Genomic DNA, 19422 nt, shown 5'->3' with positions numbered 1-19422 from the left:
TGGCAAGGTGCCAGAAGGAACAGGAAGAATTCGAGTTAGAGAGTTGAGAGCATTTAGTAGAGATGAAAGTATTTTTAGCAGAGCAAAGAACAGACTTAGCACGTTTCCGGGCAGAAATGTATAAAAGTTGTGATTCAGGGGTGGGTTGGCTCCGATACCTTTTATAGGCCCTCTCTTTGTTGCGGTCAACATTAGAACAAGCGTGATTAAACCAAGTCTTTCTTGCATTAGTCAAAGTATATGAGAAAGGAATGCATGCTTCCATGTCCTAGAGAATAACCTCCGTAATGCGCAAGGTATACCCAGTTGGCTCCTGGCCATGGAACCAATAACCATTCCAGGGAAAATCATAGAAGTACTGCCTGAATGTACTGTCACCTCTGCGATCCAGACTTATACGTGGTCAAAAGGGGCAAAAATCAAGTCATTATTGCTGACCACTGTGTGCTTTAACTGTCAGGAACTCAGATTGACGGAGACTCTCTCCCACTAGTGGTCTCTTCAGTTGCATTTATTACATTTCAAGTGGTCAAGTTAAGGGTGGTAGCATGCCAAAATAATGGGACCAGTCTCCAACTCGGCCAACCCAAGCCCAAACTTCGCAATTTTCCAAAATGCTTCTAAGGTTACTCAATAATAAACTACTAGGTAAGCTCTATACCTCCAGTTCTCAAGGGTTGTACAAACAATAAAGTTCGAGTGGGAGGAAATGTGTATTAACAAGACCAAAAGAGAGGTAGAAATCTTCCCCAGCTACTTGCTTTACAGATAAACATGACTCAGTTGGCAAGCCGGTCAAATATATATATATATATATATATATATATATATATATATATATATATATATATATATATATATATATATATATATATATATATATATATATATATATGGTCCTAATATCAAATCCACAAAATTTAGCTCCTTTGTCCCTGTCCAATATGTTTCTTCATAATCGTCCCTCTGAGCACCTAGTCCACTGGTCCAGTCCTCTGCCACTCCCGACCTTGACTTCTACACTGGAACCTTGACTCACGCACTGGGACCTTGACTCACTGGGACTTTGACCTTCAGACCTGAACTTTGACTCACTCACTGGTACTTCGACCTCCACACTTGGACCCACTAGATGTCAATATGTAAAATGAATAACTACTCTCCCCAGTGCAAGCAATCCCTTCACATAATCAAAAAAGTCTCATAATAAAGAAACATGAGTTTATTATGAAAGTTGGGTTGAAACAGGGATGTGTCATGTCTCCATGGTTGTTCAATCTGTACATGGATGGGGTAATAAAAGAGGTACAAGGTAGAGCAGTGGATGTTGGAGTGGCCCTGGTGAGAGAGGATAGTGTTTGGAAACTCCCTGTACTGTTGTTTACAGATGATACTGTGTTGTTGAGTGAAGACGAAGGGGAGCTGCAAGGCTTGGTGGATGAGTTTGGGAGAGTGTGTAAGAAACGGAATCTAAAGGTGAATGTAGGGAAGAGTAACGTGATGGTCTTTGAGAGAGGTGAAGTCAGTGAATGTACAGCGAGGTTGGATGGTGAGGAATTGGAAAATGTGAGTACGTTTAAGTACTTGGGTAGTGTGATGAGTAAGGATGGAGGTCTGGAGGGTGAAGTGCTTGAAAGGGTACAGCAGGGAAGAAAGGTTGCTAGTTCTTTGAAAGCAATGATAAGAAACAGGGAAGTGAGCATGGAAGTGAAAAAGTTACTACATGACAGTATTGTGATACCAACTCTAACGTATGGAAGTGAAGCTTGGACATTGTTGGAAGGACACAAGTCAAGAGTGAGAGCAGGGGAAATGAGTTATTTAAGAGGAGCCTGTGGAGTCATATGGAGAGACAGGCTGACGAATGAGGTTATAAAGGAGCGTTGTGGTGTGGATGTGGATGTGATAGGAAGCGTTCTGAGGAACACCCTGAGGTGGTTTGGCCATGTGGAGAGGATGGAGGGTGAAAGACTGACGAAGAGAGTGTATGTGAGTGAGGTGGAGGGGGGAAGAGGGAGGGGGAGGCCGAGGATGAGGTGGAGGGATGGGGTGGAGAGGTATATATTTTTTTATTTATTTTATTTTTTTTTTTACGTGTCTGACTCTGAGCAAAGGCTTCATGGCCTATTTCTCGGGGGCAGTGATCTATCCCAAGGCCCAGTAGTCCTCCTACACCTCTTCATGTCACCACTTCGGCGCTAACACCCACCATCCATATTGAATACATGCTAGGGCTGTCTCATACAGGATTGGTGTATTGGTATTAGTGGGGGTATTTTTACGACATGTCGGCGGGTCATCTGGTAGATCAGGCAAGTCTGCTTTTAGGAAATTCAAATCCTTAAACTGTTCCCTGCCCCAGCCGGGATTCGATCCTGGGTCCTTTAGGACCGCAGGCCGCCTCTCTACCGATTCAGCCACCTCCTCCCCCTAAGGTAAAGAGATTCAGCGCTTGCACATGTTCGTCATATGGCTTATGAGAGAGGGGTGTGTGAGTTGGGAGCAGGGCAGTGAAATGGCAGGGGACAGGGCGACTTGGAGTCGATTTGTTTGTGGCCACCCCAAACGGGATTGAGGCGTCTGGCAATAGATAGATAGACAGATAGTTAGAACACTCGGCATCTCAATTAAGAACAGAATAACACAAGGCACTACAGACACATGGGTCTGCTCAAAATAATACTTATTGTAGGGATAACATAGAAGAAAAAGTACTATAACAAATACAGTAAGCATGAATAACTTTAACTCTAACAATGAAAATCATCACTGCATGAATATCAATGTGCCTCACAAAGTAACTACGTGAACATTAACTCACAACATAGCCCTAATAAGTACTGAATTGCAAAATAATCTCAACACATTAATAAACAATTTACAATTCCCGGGCACCTGATACTTGGCCCACAAAAATCACACACTTATCTGAGACTCAGAACTAGCTACCCATCTTGTATTCCAGTTACTAAATAATAATACAAAGTACAGTACACAAATATATGGGAAATACCTCACTATTCAGCTCACAGAATACCAGAGTGGTACGGGAAACTCGGGACTCGCTCTTCCAGTGGCTAATGGCGTCACATTTACACACTTCCTGAGGACCAACACTTGATTCTACCCGAGTCTATTTCTTTATTTCGTCACTACTATCACTCATGGAGTTTCACTTATTCAAGCTTCAACATATCAGTCATAAGTATCATCAAATTACAGAATTCCTCGGGAGGGGGGAAGGATGATGACAGTACCGACCATCTTCTAAGTTTCATGGCCGGTGAGCGAGTGCAACACACCAAAACTGTGTGATGGAGAGGGGGAGGAGGGGGGGATGCTGGCTTACGCTATTCAAAATTTTAATTATTACAGACTCGTGATAGACTCAATGTGATGTTTTTCCCTTTACAACCGATTACCCGAAATAAATGACATTCTCTAGTTACAATAATTACTCTACAACACTTCTCTCTTTATACCCTTACATAGAAAAACAATAAAAATCATCGTGCTTTACATCATTTTGCGCACGTGTACATTATGCTGGATTACGTGACCAAGGCACATATTCCCATCCACTCGAGATTTTATATTATAAAGAGACTTAATACTAGTAAATTACAGTAGGAAAAAATAATGACTTAGCAACTAGGTAACTTAATCTATGTTCTGGTCACGTCCGCATGGTAACAACTATGCCCCGGCCACACACTCTCATTCAGCCGAAATTCTGGTCATATAAAATGAACTAGATACAACTTATTATCACTTCTGGGCACTACATCTGCCCGCAGTTAGAGAAGACCAAAAGTTCGGACGACTGGACCTGAACTCCTCAGAAATACCTAGTACCCATACTTAACACACACGGTACGAAAGTTCACCTACTTGACCAGTCTCCCTCAATACTGCTACTGTGGGGTGTTTCATACACTCCTTGGTCATGAGGGGAAACCAATCTACACACCTCCAAAACACCAGCCAACGTGTCCTATGCTGTAACTGTGGGATATTGTATAAACTCCATGCTCGAGAACAGTCGGCAGCGTGTCCACACACACAAAAAAAATCCTCTACCATGAGTAAATTTTCTCCTGCTACTCACGATATGGAACTGACGACGTATGCCACTCACTAGGCACATCACTCACAAGGAGAATGTCCTGCTACAAGGAGAAACTTTGTGCTTAGCTAAGAGTAACATGAGCCGCTCCACTGCGTTCTGTCCAGAGAGACCGAGTGAAACCTACTTATCTCTCCTAACATGCGAGAGTTCCATAGTTCAACTTTTCCAAGCCCTAAAGAGAAACTGGAAACTTCCCCTCTCTGAGCAATCCTATACTGCAGTTTGGGTATTACATACACTCAGTGCTCGAGGTTCTCAAAGCAAGTAGGAAACCTCCAGGTGGAGACCTTCAGGTAGAACTGTCCCTCATGTGTATGGTTCCCTAACTCTGGGGAACGAAAAGTCCTGTGAGATCTCATTATCCCTAACTAAACCTAACAATCTATCTATCTATTGCCAGACGCCTCAATCCCGTTTGGGGTGGCCACAAACAAATCGCCTCCAAGTCGCCCTGTCCCCCGCCATTTCACTGCCCTGCTCCCAACTCACACCCCCCTCTCTCATATACCTCTCCACCCCATCCCTCCATCTCATCCTCGGCCTCCCCCTCCCTCTTCCCCCCTCCACCTCACTCACATATACTCTCTTCGTCAGTCTTTCACCCTCCATCCTCTCCACATGGCCAAACCACCTCAGTGTGTTCCTCATAACGCTTCCTATCACATCCACATCAACACCACAACTTTATATCCTCATTCGTCAGCCTGTCTCTCCACGTGACTCCACAGGCTCCTCTTAAATAACTCATTTCCACTGCTCTCACTCTTGACTTGTGTCCTTCCAATAATGTCCAAGCTTCACTTCCGTACATTAGAGTTGGTATCACAATACTGTCATGTAGTAACTTTTTCACTTCCATGCTCACTTTCCTGTTTCTTATCACTGTTTTCAAGGAACCAGCAACCTTTCTTCAATCTAACGTAAAGAAAAAAAAAATTGAGGTAAGTCAAGAACGACGGTCTATAAACCGTGGTGCACTCGATTTGACAAACACGCAGCTTCCACGCCTCATCTCTCCAAAACCTGGACATACCCTAAACAACTACTCAACCCTATTGATTGACCCAAAATTACAACTCATAGGTATTGGTAAAAAAGATACACAGGTACAGTCTGGAGAGATCTGGAAGGGCATCCCTGACTCCATGTTCCCAGCCAGTTAACTCCTTAACCGCGGGGTGTCACTTTTGTGACGCTTGGGAGCAAGAGATCATACTGCGGGGCATCACTTTTGTGATTCTGTGTTATTTTGAATTTGACCGGGTTTTCAAGTGGTGGCTTGTATCATCTATCAGTACTGCCAATGTCCAACACTAGTCAGCACTCCTAATCTCATCTGTAATCCCATCCATTGTTGACAATTTTGCCATTTCTCCTTGTTCTTGACTCCCCTCCCTACCTCCCCTCCATTACCCTCTCGTCTCGCCTGGCCGGCCGTGCTATGCTAAGTAAATCTTCCCTGGAATTTTCCATTGATTTCATCCATTGAAATAAGCCCTATGTCCTATTCTTATACCAAATAATATATACAAAAAAGAAATAAGGTAAGTGAGAGTGCCATACACCTGGAATTGACTAATTATCACCTGACAACACGTCACGTGAACTCGTTCGCTAATTTTCGCTGTTTATTTCCCCTTGAAACATGCTCTATAATCTAATCTCGTAATAAAAATATATATAAGAAGGGAAGGGAGAAGCCTAAGTGATATTTACATTCACCTGGAGCTACCTAATTTATTATGTATTGTCTAGATTTCCTGCCAGTCATTTCATAGCTATATAATAGCAGCTGTCACAAGTCTGACGTTGGCAGTATTGCACTCTCCCTAGAGGCAGGCCACCGGTATCAGTTTACTGTCGTCTTTCAAGTGAAAGTATGTAGGATTCACGCCTGTCAAATTCCGATGCTTTTTAGCTCCATGCAAAGGGCCCCGTGACCTCTACCCCCTACTAAACCTCGTGTGGAAAGAGGTAAAGGGCTGACAAATGATAGAGAGTGACTATGATCTTTCTGGTGAGTATAACAGTGCAAGTGGAAATGTAAATAATGTGTAAATAATATGTAAACAGCAAGTGAATGCAATGAATGTAAATATAAGTGAATAGTGGAAAATAAGGTTATAAGTTACTGCAAGTGACAGTGTCTAACACAGTGTAAATAAAATAGAAATGAAAATAATGTAAATAAAATAGAGAATGTAAATAGAAATGTAAATGAGTAGTATTATAAGAATACGAGTATATATACTAGGAGTAATGAAAGAGAAAGTTTCACTCTAACATGCATGAATACTATGAGTTATGAGAGTGAAGGTGAAAGTGACATTCACTCTCAACGCTTGTATACAGGACGAGAAAGTGAATGCTACGTATTTTACTGAAAGAGAAATTGAATGCCTACAGTGACAACAAACTATTTCTGAAGGAAACTTATGGATAAAGACTGTAGATATATATAAGTGTTTTATAGTAATAGAAATATAAAGTGTGAGGAGTTTTATGAATAATAAATGGCAGAACACCAGCGGCGAACGATCGCAAGTGGGAAGGTCATATGCCCTCGTAATTTTCATTGTTTTCACAGTGTTTTTTTTGGGGGGAGTATGGATGCCAAACTATTTAAGAATCATAGAATAGTGTTTCTAGTGATAACATCAGGCTGTGGTAATCATATTACGGGTTGTCGGGAAGTGTAAAGTGGAGACTTCATTACCCAGCTTCAGAGGTCTCCACAAGTCCTACGGTACTCGACGAAGGCTCAACAAACATCCCAGGAGAAAGCTGAAGGTATGTGCCATATGCATATTTAATTTTAATATTCTAGGACTAATAACTGATTTTTGGCAAACATTTTTAGAGAGTCTGTTGGAGCACGAATATGCCCATGGGAGCCACAAGTCAAAGCAAAACAAGCCCGCGGTTTAGGGGTTAAGGCAAGGACAAGACGTGATCAGAGAAGAAAAAATGAGTATATACACTATATACACCATACAACCATCATCTACGAGTACTGCAACCTCACAGGTGGTCTCTGGGATCTTACACTAGGCAGTATCTCTTCCTCTTGCTCGCTGGTCAAAAACTTGTGATCCACCATGCTCAATAAGGCATCTCTTTAAACATATCTTTTGACCTTTTCAGCTGCCCTACTCAAGATGGTGATATCAAACACATTTTCTAACTCATAGGCTCTACCCTGATCGATAACTTTGACAATCTTGTAAGGACCCTGCCATTTTCTATTTAGCTTTGATGCCGTACCAGGCAAGCACTCTTCGACATAGATCCAAACTAATTCACCTGCTTCTAGAGCAGGGGTTCCCAACCTGGGGTAAATTACCCCAAGTGGGGTAATTTGGTCTTTTGTGAAGGGTAATGGGGGAGGTAACAATAAAAAAAAAAAATCTAAAAATCATATCAGTTATGATAGACTTTCAGACCTATACTAAAATTCAGAGATGAATGTTTAAAGTCATGTTTATTTGGTATCAGTGTTAATAATAAAAATAAATTACTCCTTGCAATAACTCTCTTGGTTTTAGCCTAACCTTTAATTAAGTCCTACATTCAAACTAAAATCTAGGCATCAAAATGTTAAGCAGCTAAAATGCAATTGTGGAAACATAAGCAATGAGGGGTAATGAGTGAAGGGAGGTGTGGAAAATGGGGTAATGGGTAAATAAAGGTTGGGAACCCCTGTTCTAGAGAGTCATTCCTACGTGCCTTATTTGCCCTGTTAAGGTATCCTGCTGTCATCCAACGTTGTGTCTCCTTGAGCATTTGTTTGACATCTATTTTCTCTACACAGTCTCCATCAGTAGGCAACTGCAAATCTCCTACATCGTGATTTGGATGATGACCACAAAAAACAAAGAATGGTAATGTACCTAGGGACATGCACTGCCTGACATCTGTTCAATGGCTTCGAGATTCTTATTGTCAGGGCGTACTCCTTTCTCCGACACTACATGTCCCAAGAACTTAATTTCCCGCTTTATGAAAGAGCATTTACTAACATTCAGCTTCATTCCAAACTCGTTTAATCTTCCAAAGGTAATCTTCAGTCGTTCTAGCATCTGATCGAAAGAGTCTGCCCAAATCAAAACATCGTCTAGGTAGTTACAACACCAACCTTCTCTAACTAATGGGGCTAACACTTGCAGCATTTTCCTCGTGAAAATAGCCGGACTCACAGACAATCCGAAAGGTAAGTGCTTGTATCTAAACAAATTAACTCCCTCAGAAAAAGTTGTCAAGTCTCGAGAACTCTCATCCAACCGAATTTGGAGGTAGGCATCTTTCATATCAAGGGAGCAGTAAAACCTTTTCCCAGCACTTTCCTCTACTAATTCGTCTAATCAGGGTATGGGTTGGATATCTATCTTGACCTCCTTATTAAGAGCCAGATAATCAATACACATCCTTTTACTGCTGTCCAGCTTGCTGACTAAGATTATGGGGGCTAAATATACAGCGTTCGATTCCTCAGTCACATCCTTTTCAATCATCTCGTCAATCATCTCGGAAATTATCTTCCTTGCTTGCTCCGGATGTCGATGCAAGGGCATGCGTATGGGTTCAGTGTTGATGATATCAATGTGGGCTTCAGGTACTTTAAGGGTGCCAATTTCCTTAGGACCATGAATGAACAGTGCATTATTATCCAATATCAAATCTCTCAATTTGTCCCTCTGTGACTGAGACAAATGTGCCCACTTCAGCTCTCTGAGAATTGAATTAAGTGCAGCAAGACAGTCACTCCCATCCTGGGCCTGATCCATGTGTGGTAACAAAGCATTATCGACCCAAACTACTAGTGCCACAAGGTCACCTTCTGCCTTGCCTACTGGTTGCACTAATTCAGGTGGACTTCTGTCCTGTTCCTTGGGGCTAAGATAAGTAATACTCGACTCATCAACAACATGGTACATCCCCAACACTTGTCCTGGGTTTAGCTTCATTGGTCCCTTGGTTACATTAGCAATGGGTAAATGGCATGTCCCGTTCTCACTAACTCTCACACGGCAATTTGGTGCTAATGAAGCTTTACCTCTGGCCTTCTGAAATTTACTAACATGTAAGACATCTCCAGGTTTTCTGTCTTTTAACCCCTTAACTGTGGGGCATCACTTTCGTGATGCTTGAGAGCAAGAGATCATACTGCGGGGCATCACTTTTGTGATTCTGTGTTATTTTGAATTCGCCCAGGCTTTCAAGTGGTGGCTTGTATCGTCTATCAGTACTGCCAATGTCCAACACTAGTCAGCACTCCTAATCTCATCTGTTCTCCCATCCATTGTTGATAATTTAGCCATTTCTCCCCTTTCTTGACTCCCTTCCCTACCTCCCCTTCATTACCCTCTCCTCTCGCCTGCCCGGCCGTCCTACGCTAAGTAAATCTTCCCTGGAATTTTCCACTGATTTCATCCATAGAAATAAGCCCTATGTCCTATTCCTATACCAAATAATATATACAAAAAAGAAATAAGGTAAGACTAGTGCCATACACCTGGAATTGGCTAATTATCACCTGACAACACCTCACATGCACTCGTTCGCTAATTTTCACTGTTTATTTCCCCTTGAAATATGCCGTATAATCTATTCTCGTAATAAAAATATATATAAGGGGGGAAGGTAGAAGCCAAATTGATATTTACATTCACCTGGAACTACCTAATATCAAATCCATAAAACTTAGCTCCTTTGTCCCAGTCCAATATGTTTCTTCATAATCGTCTCTCTGAGCACCTAGTCCACTGATCCAGTCCTCTGCCACTCCCGACCTTGACTTCTACACTGAACCTTGACTCAAGCACTGGGACCTTGACTCACTGGGACTTCGACCTCCACACTTGAACTTTGACTCACTCACTGGTACTTCGACCTCCACACCTGGACCCACTAGATGTCAATATGTACAATGAACAACTACTCTCCCCAATGCAAGCAATCCCTTCACATGATCAAGAAAATCTCATGATAAAGAAACATGAGTTACAACACTCGGCATCTCAATTAATAACAGAATAACACATGGCACTACAGAAACATGGGTCTGCTCAAAATAATACTTATTGTAGGGATAACATAGAAGAAAAAGTACTATAACAAATACAGTAAGCATGAATAACTTTAACTCTGACCATGAAAATCATCACTGCATGAATATCAATGTGCCTCACAAAGTAACTACGTGAACATTAACTCACAACATAGCCCTAATAAGTACTGAATTGCAAAGTCATCTCAACACATTAATAAACAATTTACAATTCCCGGGCACCTGATACTTGGCCCACAAAAATCACACACTTACCTGAAACTCAGAACTAGCTAGCATTCTCGTATTCCAGTTACTAAATAATAATACAAAGTCTATCTATCTATCTATCTATTGCCAGACGCCTCAATCCCGTTTGGGGTGGCCACAAACAAATCGCCTCCAAGTCGCCCTGTCCCCCGCCATTTCACTCCCCTGCTCCCAACTCACACCCCCCTCTCTCATATACCTCTCCACCCCATCTCTCCATCTCATCCTCGGCCTCCCCCTCCCTCTTTCCCCCTCCACCTCACTCACATACACTCTCTTCGTCAGTCTTTCACCCTCCATCCTCTCCACATGGCCAAACCGCCTCAGTGTGTTCCTCATAACTGCGTGATGGAAAGGGGGAGGAGGGGGGGATGCTGGCTTACAGTATTTAAAATTTTTATTATTACAGACTCGTACACAAATATATGGGAAATACCTCACTATTCAGCTCACAGAATACCAGAGTGGTACGGGAAACTCGGGACTCTCTCTTCCAGTGGCTAATGTCGTCACATTTACGCACTTCCTGAGGAACGGCAACACTTGATTCTACCCGAATCTATTTCTTTATTTCGTCACTATCATCACTCATGGAGTATCACTTATTCACTATTCAGCATATCAGTCATAAGTATCATCAAACTACTTACAGAATTCCTTGGGGGGGGGGAAGGATGATGACAGTACCGACCATCTTCTAAGTTTCACGGCCGGTGAGCGAGTGCAACATGCCAAAACTGTGTGATGGAAAGGGGGAGGAGGGGGGGATGCTGGCTTACAGTATTTAAAATTTTTATTATTACAGACTCGTGATAGACTCAGTGTGATGTCTTTCCCTTTACAATCGATTACCCGAAATAAATGACATTCTCTAGTTACAATAATTACTCTACAACACTTCTCTCTTTATACCCTTACATCGAAAAACAATAAAAATCATCATGCCTTACATCACTTTGCGCACGTGTACTGTACATTATGCTGGTTACGTGACCAAGGCACATATTCCCATCCACTCGAGATTTTATATTATAAAGAGACTTAATACTAGTAAATTACAGTAGGAAAAAAATGACTTAGCAACTAGGTAACTTAATCTATGTTCTGGTCACGTCTGCATGGTAACAACTATGCCCCGGCCACACACTCTCACTCAACTGAACTATTGGTCATATAAAATGAACTAGATACAACTCATTATCAGTGTAAGCAGAAGGATTAATTGTAAGGAATAGGTCAGGTATGGTGGAGCTCTCTCCAAGGCGGTCGGGGATACAGGTAGGGTTCTGTACAAGTTGCTCTAGGTCATTAAGGTGTAGGTTTGTTCACTGATTGGATCAGTGAAAGAAGAGGAAAGCCAAAGGTGGTGGTGAACATTGAAATCTCCTAGAATGGAGATTATTGAGAAAGGAGAAATGGATAGAATGTGTTCCATCGTAGAAGTAAGATAGTCAAAGAATTTTTCATAGTCAGTAGAATTAGGAGATATGTAAACAGCACCGATATATTTAGTCAGAGAATGACAGGAAAGCCAAAGCCAGAGTGTAGAGAATTCAGAAGAATCGAGTTCAGGAACACAAGAGCAAGATATGTTGTTGCATATATATACACAACAGCCACCTTTGGCATTGAAATGAGCATAGAAAAAGTAGAAGGATACAGAAAAGGGTCTGCTATCAGTTGCCTCAGACAGCTGAGTCTCAGTTAGAAAAAGAAGGTGAGGTTTAGAGGAGAGGTGGTGCTCAACAGAGCGAAAGTTAGAGGAAAGGCTGCGAATGTTGCAGAAATGAAGAAGAAGAGAGTCAGACAGTGGTTCCAGGCACCTCGAGTCGTCACCGGGAGGGGCAGAAGGTGGGGGCATTTATGGTCCCCCCTCCCCCTGGGACTCCGAGGCCACACTCGTAGTCCATCTTTCGTCGCAGTAACACAACCTGCGGGACCAGCTCTCCACAGCAGCGATACCAGCTGAGGTACGGGCCCGTCGTTTCTATCTAAGGGAGTGCCCTGGTCTGCCCATTAGGAGGTTGAGGCTCCTCCGCCCTGGACTACCCAGCCGACGACCTTCCCTCCACCACGACCTGGACCGGGGCTGTGCCATCTGTGACGACCAGGACCGAGCCTCCCATTTCGTGCTTCCACCTGCAACTGTTAGAGAGCTGGGCGAGTCTATTTTGCCCTTTCTACCAGGGGCAAGGGGGTTGAGGGCAGCGTCGGGGCGTTTTCACCTGAGCTCGTCGGCGCCTCCTCCATCGGCGCCGTGCTGTCTACCCGGCTCTAGTCCTGCCCTGCCATCGTTCGACCATCCTGCTGCCGGCCTCACCACCTACCGTCAAGCCCCGCTCTGACCCGTCGATCATCTGGCATCCGATCTCACCACCAACCATCGCACCTTCCCCTACCTCTGCCGCCTTTCCCTCGTTCGCCAGTTTGCTGTCCCCGCTACGCTCTCTTTGAGAGCTTTTTTCTGCAGCTTCTCTGACGGGCTCTCTGTTTGCCCGTGCCCCACCAAGTGTGGGGCAAATATCCCACAACAACAACAACCGAGGCCACGTGTTTTGCTGCCATGATTTTATTTATTGTTTTTTATTTTTTGAAAAAGAAGTGTGGTGTGTACTGTGCATGTAGTTTGGTGTTGATAGTTAGAGAAACTTGTATTGGAGAGCATGCTGGCCTACTCTCTGTGTTACTGAGACACTGAAAAAGTTCAGCAAAAGGGAATGGTCGGGACCTAGTCCCGAGGGCTGATGAAACGGGAGCTCCAGCTCTCCCTGTCATCAGTTTTCCATCTGTGTGAATGCTGTAATTAAAACAAGTTTGATCAGACTTGGACTAAACAAGGTGGAAGAATTGTGGATCAGCCCATATCTTAGCCTATACATTATATTCAGAACAATAAGGCAGGGTCAGAGTCAAACACGAAGGTCAGCATAAACAGCTTTATTCGATTTAGACCAGACACTGTGGAACTGTTAAGCTGAGGCAAGGATACAGGGATTCTATTTTGAGAAGTGGCAAATGCCAAGGTTACAGAGAAAGGTCAAATGTTAAGGGCACAGGGACAGTCGACTCAAAAAGATTTTATCCACCTTCAAGCAAACATGAATGAACGGTTGAAGGTCAGGCAAGAAAGTAGTATTTAGATTTTGAGAGCAATCGGTCAAAGTTCCAGACCACAGAGTAAAGGTAAACTTTTGTACCTTGGCTCAATCGGCGAGCCCGGGTGCTCCACTCCATTAGTGTTCCATTTTTCTTGCTTGGTATGTAATTGTAATATAATAATGAAGAACTAAATCGAAGATTATTTAGTTTTAAAACTTGAGACATATATATATATATATATATATATATATATATATTGTTACATAGCCTATGATTTCATCATCCTTTGTGTAATTTTAACGCGCAGTATGCTGCATGTTTGATCACGAGCGTGTTGTGCCTCAGTCCCCCCCTTCTACCGTTATAGTAGAGTAAGTCGTTCTCTCTGTTGTCCAGAGCGGGATTGTCAACTCTATGTCCCCATGGCTTCATTTGCGCGTCCTTATTACAAGTTGTGTCGAGCTCTCCTGGCTCCTATATAATGAGCTCAGTCTCTGCATCGTTGCCACTTAGATCTGCTCCTCATTTTGTTCACATCTCTGTCCTCCCCTGTACAGATATTATTATTGTGAGTGCTCTAGAAGTCTCCAACCATCTAGCAGCTGTGTGTAATTTGAGTATAACTGTTGTTGCATTTTTTCTTGTACTGTATAGCATAAGTTTAATTTGTAGGCCTAGTGAAGTTTTTGTAATTCGTGTGGGGTTCTTTATGTCAGTCATTTTTGATAATAGTTTGTATCTGTAATTATTTATCTGGCATTCACTGAGTATTATCTGGTATCTCATTTTATCAGGGCTGACTTAGATAAATTTACTCTTGCTAATTTCGTGTTAATAGAGGCTATTGCAGTTAACCATATATTTAACCTGTTTTTGCCATTACATTATCCTTATGAGTCCTGAATGTTTTGTTGTTAATTTAAGCATTAAACTTTAACTTATAATTTTACCTAACTCTTTTGTTTTGAACCTGGAACTTTACGGGACAGTAGTGACTCTTCGTATTCTCACTTAAAGTGTACATTATCTTTCTCTGTTCCGTAACATAAATTTGGCGACCTCGCCAGGATATTCAGGATATTATCATAAGGATATTGTTTGATATTTTGTGACTGTGATATATTCATGATGGCTACTATTTCTACACTTGATGAAGCCAAAGATTTTTTGTCAAATGTGCAAACAGTGTGTGATATAGAAAACAGAACAAAGAATGAACTTAAGCTTGTTGCTCAACAATTGGGAATTGCAGTTCACTCTCATCATTCTAAAGATCAAATTGTTGGCATGATTAATAAAAGCTTGTTTAATGTAACTCCTCCAAATGAGCAAACGCAGATTGAATTAGCTAAGTTACAGCTAACCCTGCAGGAGGCTAAGGCTAAGGAGGCGGAGTCTCGTGTGAAGGAAGCTGAATTTCAAGCACAGGCTAAGGAGGCTGAGTTTCACACACAAGTTGAACTTGCTAGGATTCAGGCAGACCATGAGTATCGCATGAAACAAGGTGGAACTGGATCATCTTGCTCTGATGATTTTGATGTGGCTAAAAATGTTAAACTTGTCCCTCCTTTTAATGAATCTGATTTAACAAAGTATTTTCAGTTGTTCGAGAGAGTAGCTACAGGTTTTAATTGGCCTAAGGAGTATTGGCCAGTACTCCTTCAAACTGTTCTCACCGGTAAAGCTCAAGTAACTTATGCATCTTTGCCTCAGGATCAGTCTGATAATTATGATGTAGTTAAGAGCTTGATTCTTAAGGCCTATGAGCTTGTTCCTGAAGCTTATAGAGTAAAATTTAGGACAACTTATAAGCAAGATAAGCAATCCCATGTTGAGTATGCAAAAATCAAAGAAGATTTGTTAGAGCAGTGGTTAAATTCTAAGAATGTGGATTCTGATTTTGGTAAATTTAAGCAGATGATTTTGCTGGAGGATTTCAAAAGGTGTATTAGTAAAGATGTAAGCCTATATCTTGATGAGAAAAGAATAGATAATTTGTCTGATGCTGCAGTTTTAGCTGATGAGTATGTTCTCACTCACAAGAGATATTCTAGAGAAAAAGGGAAAGCTGAGAGTAAGTACGTTGCCTCTACTCAGAGTACAGGTAACAGGAAAGAGAATAAAGATGATGTTTCTCAGGAAGTAAATACCAGCTTCACCTCTAGATTTCAGAAAAGTAAATGTACTTATTGTAGTAAGCTTGGTCATACTACGGAGAGATGTTTCAGGAGACAGCGTGATGTGAACAAAAAGGAGTCTTTAAATATTCAGTCAATTGGTCTAGTGTCCACTCTTGAGAGTTCCCAGAATTCTTTAACTGAGTTAACTGAACCTGCTTTGAGGGGTAACTTAAAATCTCATGATGGAGCTCCTCTTTTGAGCAGTAACGTGGGTGACACTCTCAAGAGTTCATGTGCTAATTTCCTGTCTGATGGTTTTGTCAGTCCTCTGGACAGTAATGACAGGAAATCAGTTAAAATATATCGTGATGCAGGTGCTTGCCAATCCCTTATGCTGACCAGTGTTCTAGGCTCTAATTTTAATTCCTCTGATGAAACTGTAATCTTACAAGGTGTAGGGAATAATTACTTCTCTGTTCCTCTGTGCAGAGTGAATTTAGAGTCTGGTTTTGTTAATGGTTCTGTTATGGTTGGGTTGGTTGAGACACTCCCAATGTCAGGTGTAACTTTCTTACTTGGAAATGATATTGGTGGAAGTCAAGTGTGTCCAGCTCCTCAGTTGTCTAGTGAGCCAGTGGCTGCGTCCCAGGATTGTGATGTCCCTGATGTGTTCCCTGCATGTGCTGTCACTAGGGCTAAGTCTAAAGTTACTGGTGATTTAGAGGATAATGATGATGATGATGTTATCCTAGCTGACACTTTTCTTGCTAATTTGGACCACTCACCAGATGAGGCAGTACCCCGTAGTGTTGATAATTTGTCTCGTCAAGAGTTGGTTGAGTTGCAGGTTGCTGACCCTGAGTTGAAAGGTCTAGCTAACTCTGCTTACAGTGAAGAAGAGTCAGCCGGTGCTTCTACTTGTTATTATGTAAAGTCAGGAGTACTTATGAGGAAGTGGAGACCCCCAACAGCATCAGCCGACTGTGAATGGGAGGTTGTACATCAAGTTGTCATCCCTCGTGTTTGTAGGCAGGATATCATTCGAGTGGCTCATGATTCCAGTTTGGCAGGACACCTTGGAGTGAGGAAGACTGTGGCACGCATTTTGAAACACTTCTACTGGCCAGATATTTTCAGGGATGTTTCCTGGTATTGTAAGTCTTGTCACACCTGTCAAGTTGTGGGGAAGTGTAATCAGACCGAAAAGGTTGCACCTCTAGTTCCCATTCCTCCTTTTGAGGCGCCTTTCACCCGTGTGTTGGTGGATATTGTGGGCCCTCTTCCTAAGACTTCTTCAGGATTTTCTTATGTGTTGACCATGATTGACATGGCTACTCGTTATCCTGAAGCCATTCCACTTAGAAACATCTCAGCAAAGAACGTGGTTAAGGAAATGCTGGGGTTCTTCACAAAGTTTGGTCTGCCCAAGGAGGTACAGTCAGACCGGGGAAGTAATTTCATGTCAAACGTTTTCAAACAGTCTCTGAAAGAGTTGGGCATCACCCAGATCACGTCTTCAGCTTACCATCCCCAGACCCAAGGAGTGTTGGAGAGATATCATCAAACACTCAAATCGATGCTCAAGAAATACTGTTTGGAACATCAGAAAGACTGGGACAAAGGTCTTCCATTCGTTGTGTTTGCTGCAAGAGAATCTCCAAATGAATCACTGGGCTTCTCACCTTTTGAACTACTGTTTGGCCATGAAGTAAGAGGACCCCTTAAGCTACTCAAGGAATGCTGGCTGTCGGAGGAAGATGACGTCAACCTGCTGGAGTATGTGATGAAGTTCAAAGAACGGCTGTCCACTGCTTTACAGCTGGCGAGAGAGAATTTAGGAGCTGCTCAGGAGAAGATGAAGACTTGGTATGATAAGAAGTCCAGGTTACGCCACTTTCAGCCAGGAGATCAGGTTTTGATTCTGCTACCAGTTCAAGGGCAACCTCTTCAAGCCAAGTTTAGTGGCCCTTATTTCGTGGAGAAGAAACTCAGTGATGTGAACTATGTCATCGCCACACCAGATCGTAGAAAGAGCAAGCAACTTTGTCACATCAACATGCTAAAGTTATATCACAGGCGGGACGAAAATAATCCAGTCTGCACTGTAGCTGTTCCACCCGAGTCTGCAAGTGAAGCTCTCCCATGCAGTATGAGCCTGAGTGATAGTTTGGGGAAGAATCCTGATATCATGAATGATCTCCAGACAAAGCTTTCTCATCTACCACCCAAGGAAAGGCAGGAGTTTTCGGCATTACTGCAGGAGTACCCGCAAGTGTTCCGTGCCACTCCAGGAAGAACCACTGTGTTGATGCATGATGTCGATGTTGGAGACACAAAGCCAATTAAATTGCCTCCTTACCGTGTGAACCCAGTGAAAGTTCCTCTCATCCAGAAGGAGCTTGGCTACCTGTTGGACCACAGGATGATTGAGCCCTGTCAGAGCGAGTGGAGTTCTCCTGTCACTCTAGTCCCTAAGCCAGGTGGGTCACAGAGGTTTTGCATCGACTACAGACGTGTTAATCAGATAACCAAAACAGACACTTACCCTCTCCCTCGTGTGGAAGATTGCATAGACAAGATCGGAAAGGCTAGGTACATAAGTAAGTTTGATTTGTTAAAGGGATACTGGCAAGTACCTATGACTGAACGTGCTAGGGAGATCTCATGTTTTGTAACACTAGGAAAGGCTTTTGCATGTTCTGTAATGCCGTATGGTATGAAGAATGCACCAGCCACATTTCAGAAGCTCATGAATGTTGTAACAGAGGGTTTGGCAGGGTGTGTTGTTTATATTGATGATGTATTAATCTTCAGTGACAACTGGAAAGATCACCTATGCCATGTCAGTAAATTTCTTGACCGTTTAGTTCATGCTAATCTTGTAGCTAATTTATCAAAGTGTGAGTTTGGTCAAGCTAAAGTTCAGTACCTTGGGTATGTAATTGGTGATGGACATGTTGCACCACCAGGAGCTAAGGTTCAGGTTATAAGTGATCTTCCCAGACCTAAAAGTAGGAAAGAGCTACAAAGATTTTTGGGAATGGTAGGTTATTACAGGAGATTTGTTCTTAACTTTTCTATTCTTGTATCACCACTTACAGACCTACTGAAAAAGGGAGTTGAATTTGTCTGGACCGATAACTGTGAATCCTCTTTCAACAAACTTAAAGCTATTCTATTAAGTCAGCCAGTGCTCGCTACTCCAAATTTTGCTAAGCCTTTTAAGATGGCTGTTGATGCAAGTGATACAGGAGCTGGGGCTGTTTTGCTGCAAGAGGATGATCAGGGTATTGAACATCCTGTATCTTATTACAGTAAGAAGTTCACTCCACCTCAAAAGAACTACTCAACTATTGAGAAAGAGCTTTTGGCCTTGATTTTGGGTTTACAGCATTTTTCATTTTATTTGTGTTCTGGTTTTGACCCCATAGTCATTTATACCGATCATAACCCACTGAAATTCCTTAGTAAGTTTAAAGATAAAAATCAGAGATTGACAAGATGGAGTCTACTTCTTCAGGAGTATTCATTAGACATACAACATGTCAAGGGGAAAGAAAATGTTATTGCAGATTGCTTATCTAGACTTTAGACAGATTGTTTTAGAGTAATAAGAAATTTCCTTTGTAAATTTCTTTTTCTTTGTGGGGAGGTGTTACATAGCCTATGATTTCATCATCCTTTGTGTAATTTTAACGCGCAGTATGCTGCATGTTTGATCACGAGCGTGTTCTGCCTCAGTCCCCCCCTTCTACCGT

Source organism: Coenobita brevimanus, chromosome 53, assembly GCF_032717465.1.
Source record: "Coenobita brevimanus isolate Jiangsu-jjx chromosome 53, ASM3271746v2, whole genome shotgun sequence".
Classification (NCBI taxonomy): domain Eukaryota; kingdom Metazoa; phylum Arthropoda; class Malacostraca; order Decapoda; family Coenobitidae; genus Coenobita; species Coenobita brevimanus.
The sequence above is the reverse complement of the archived record's forward strand: the minus strand, read 5'-3'. Positions refer to the sequence as shown.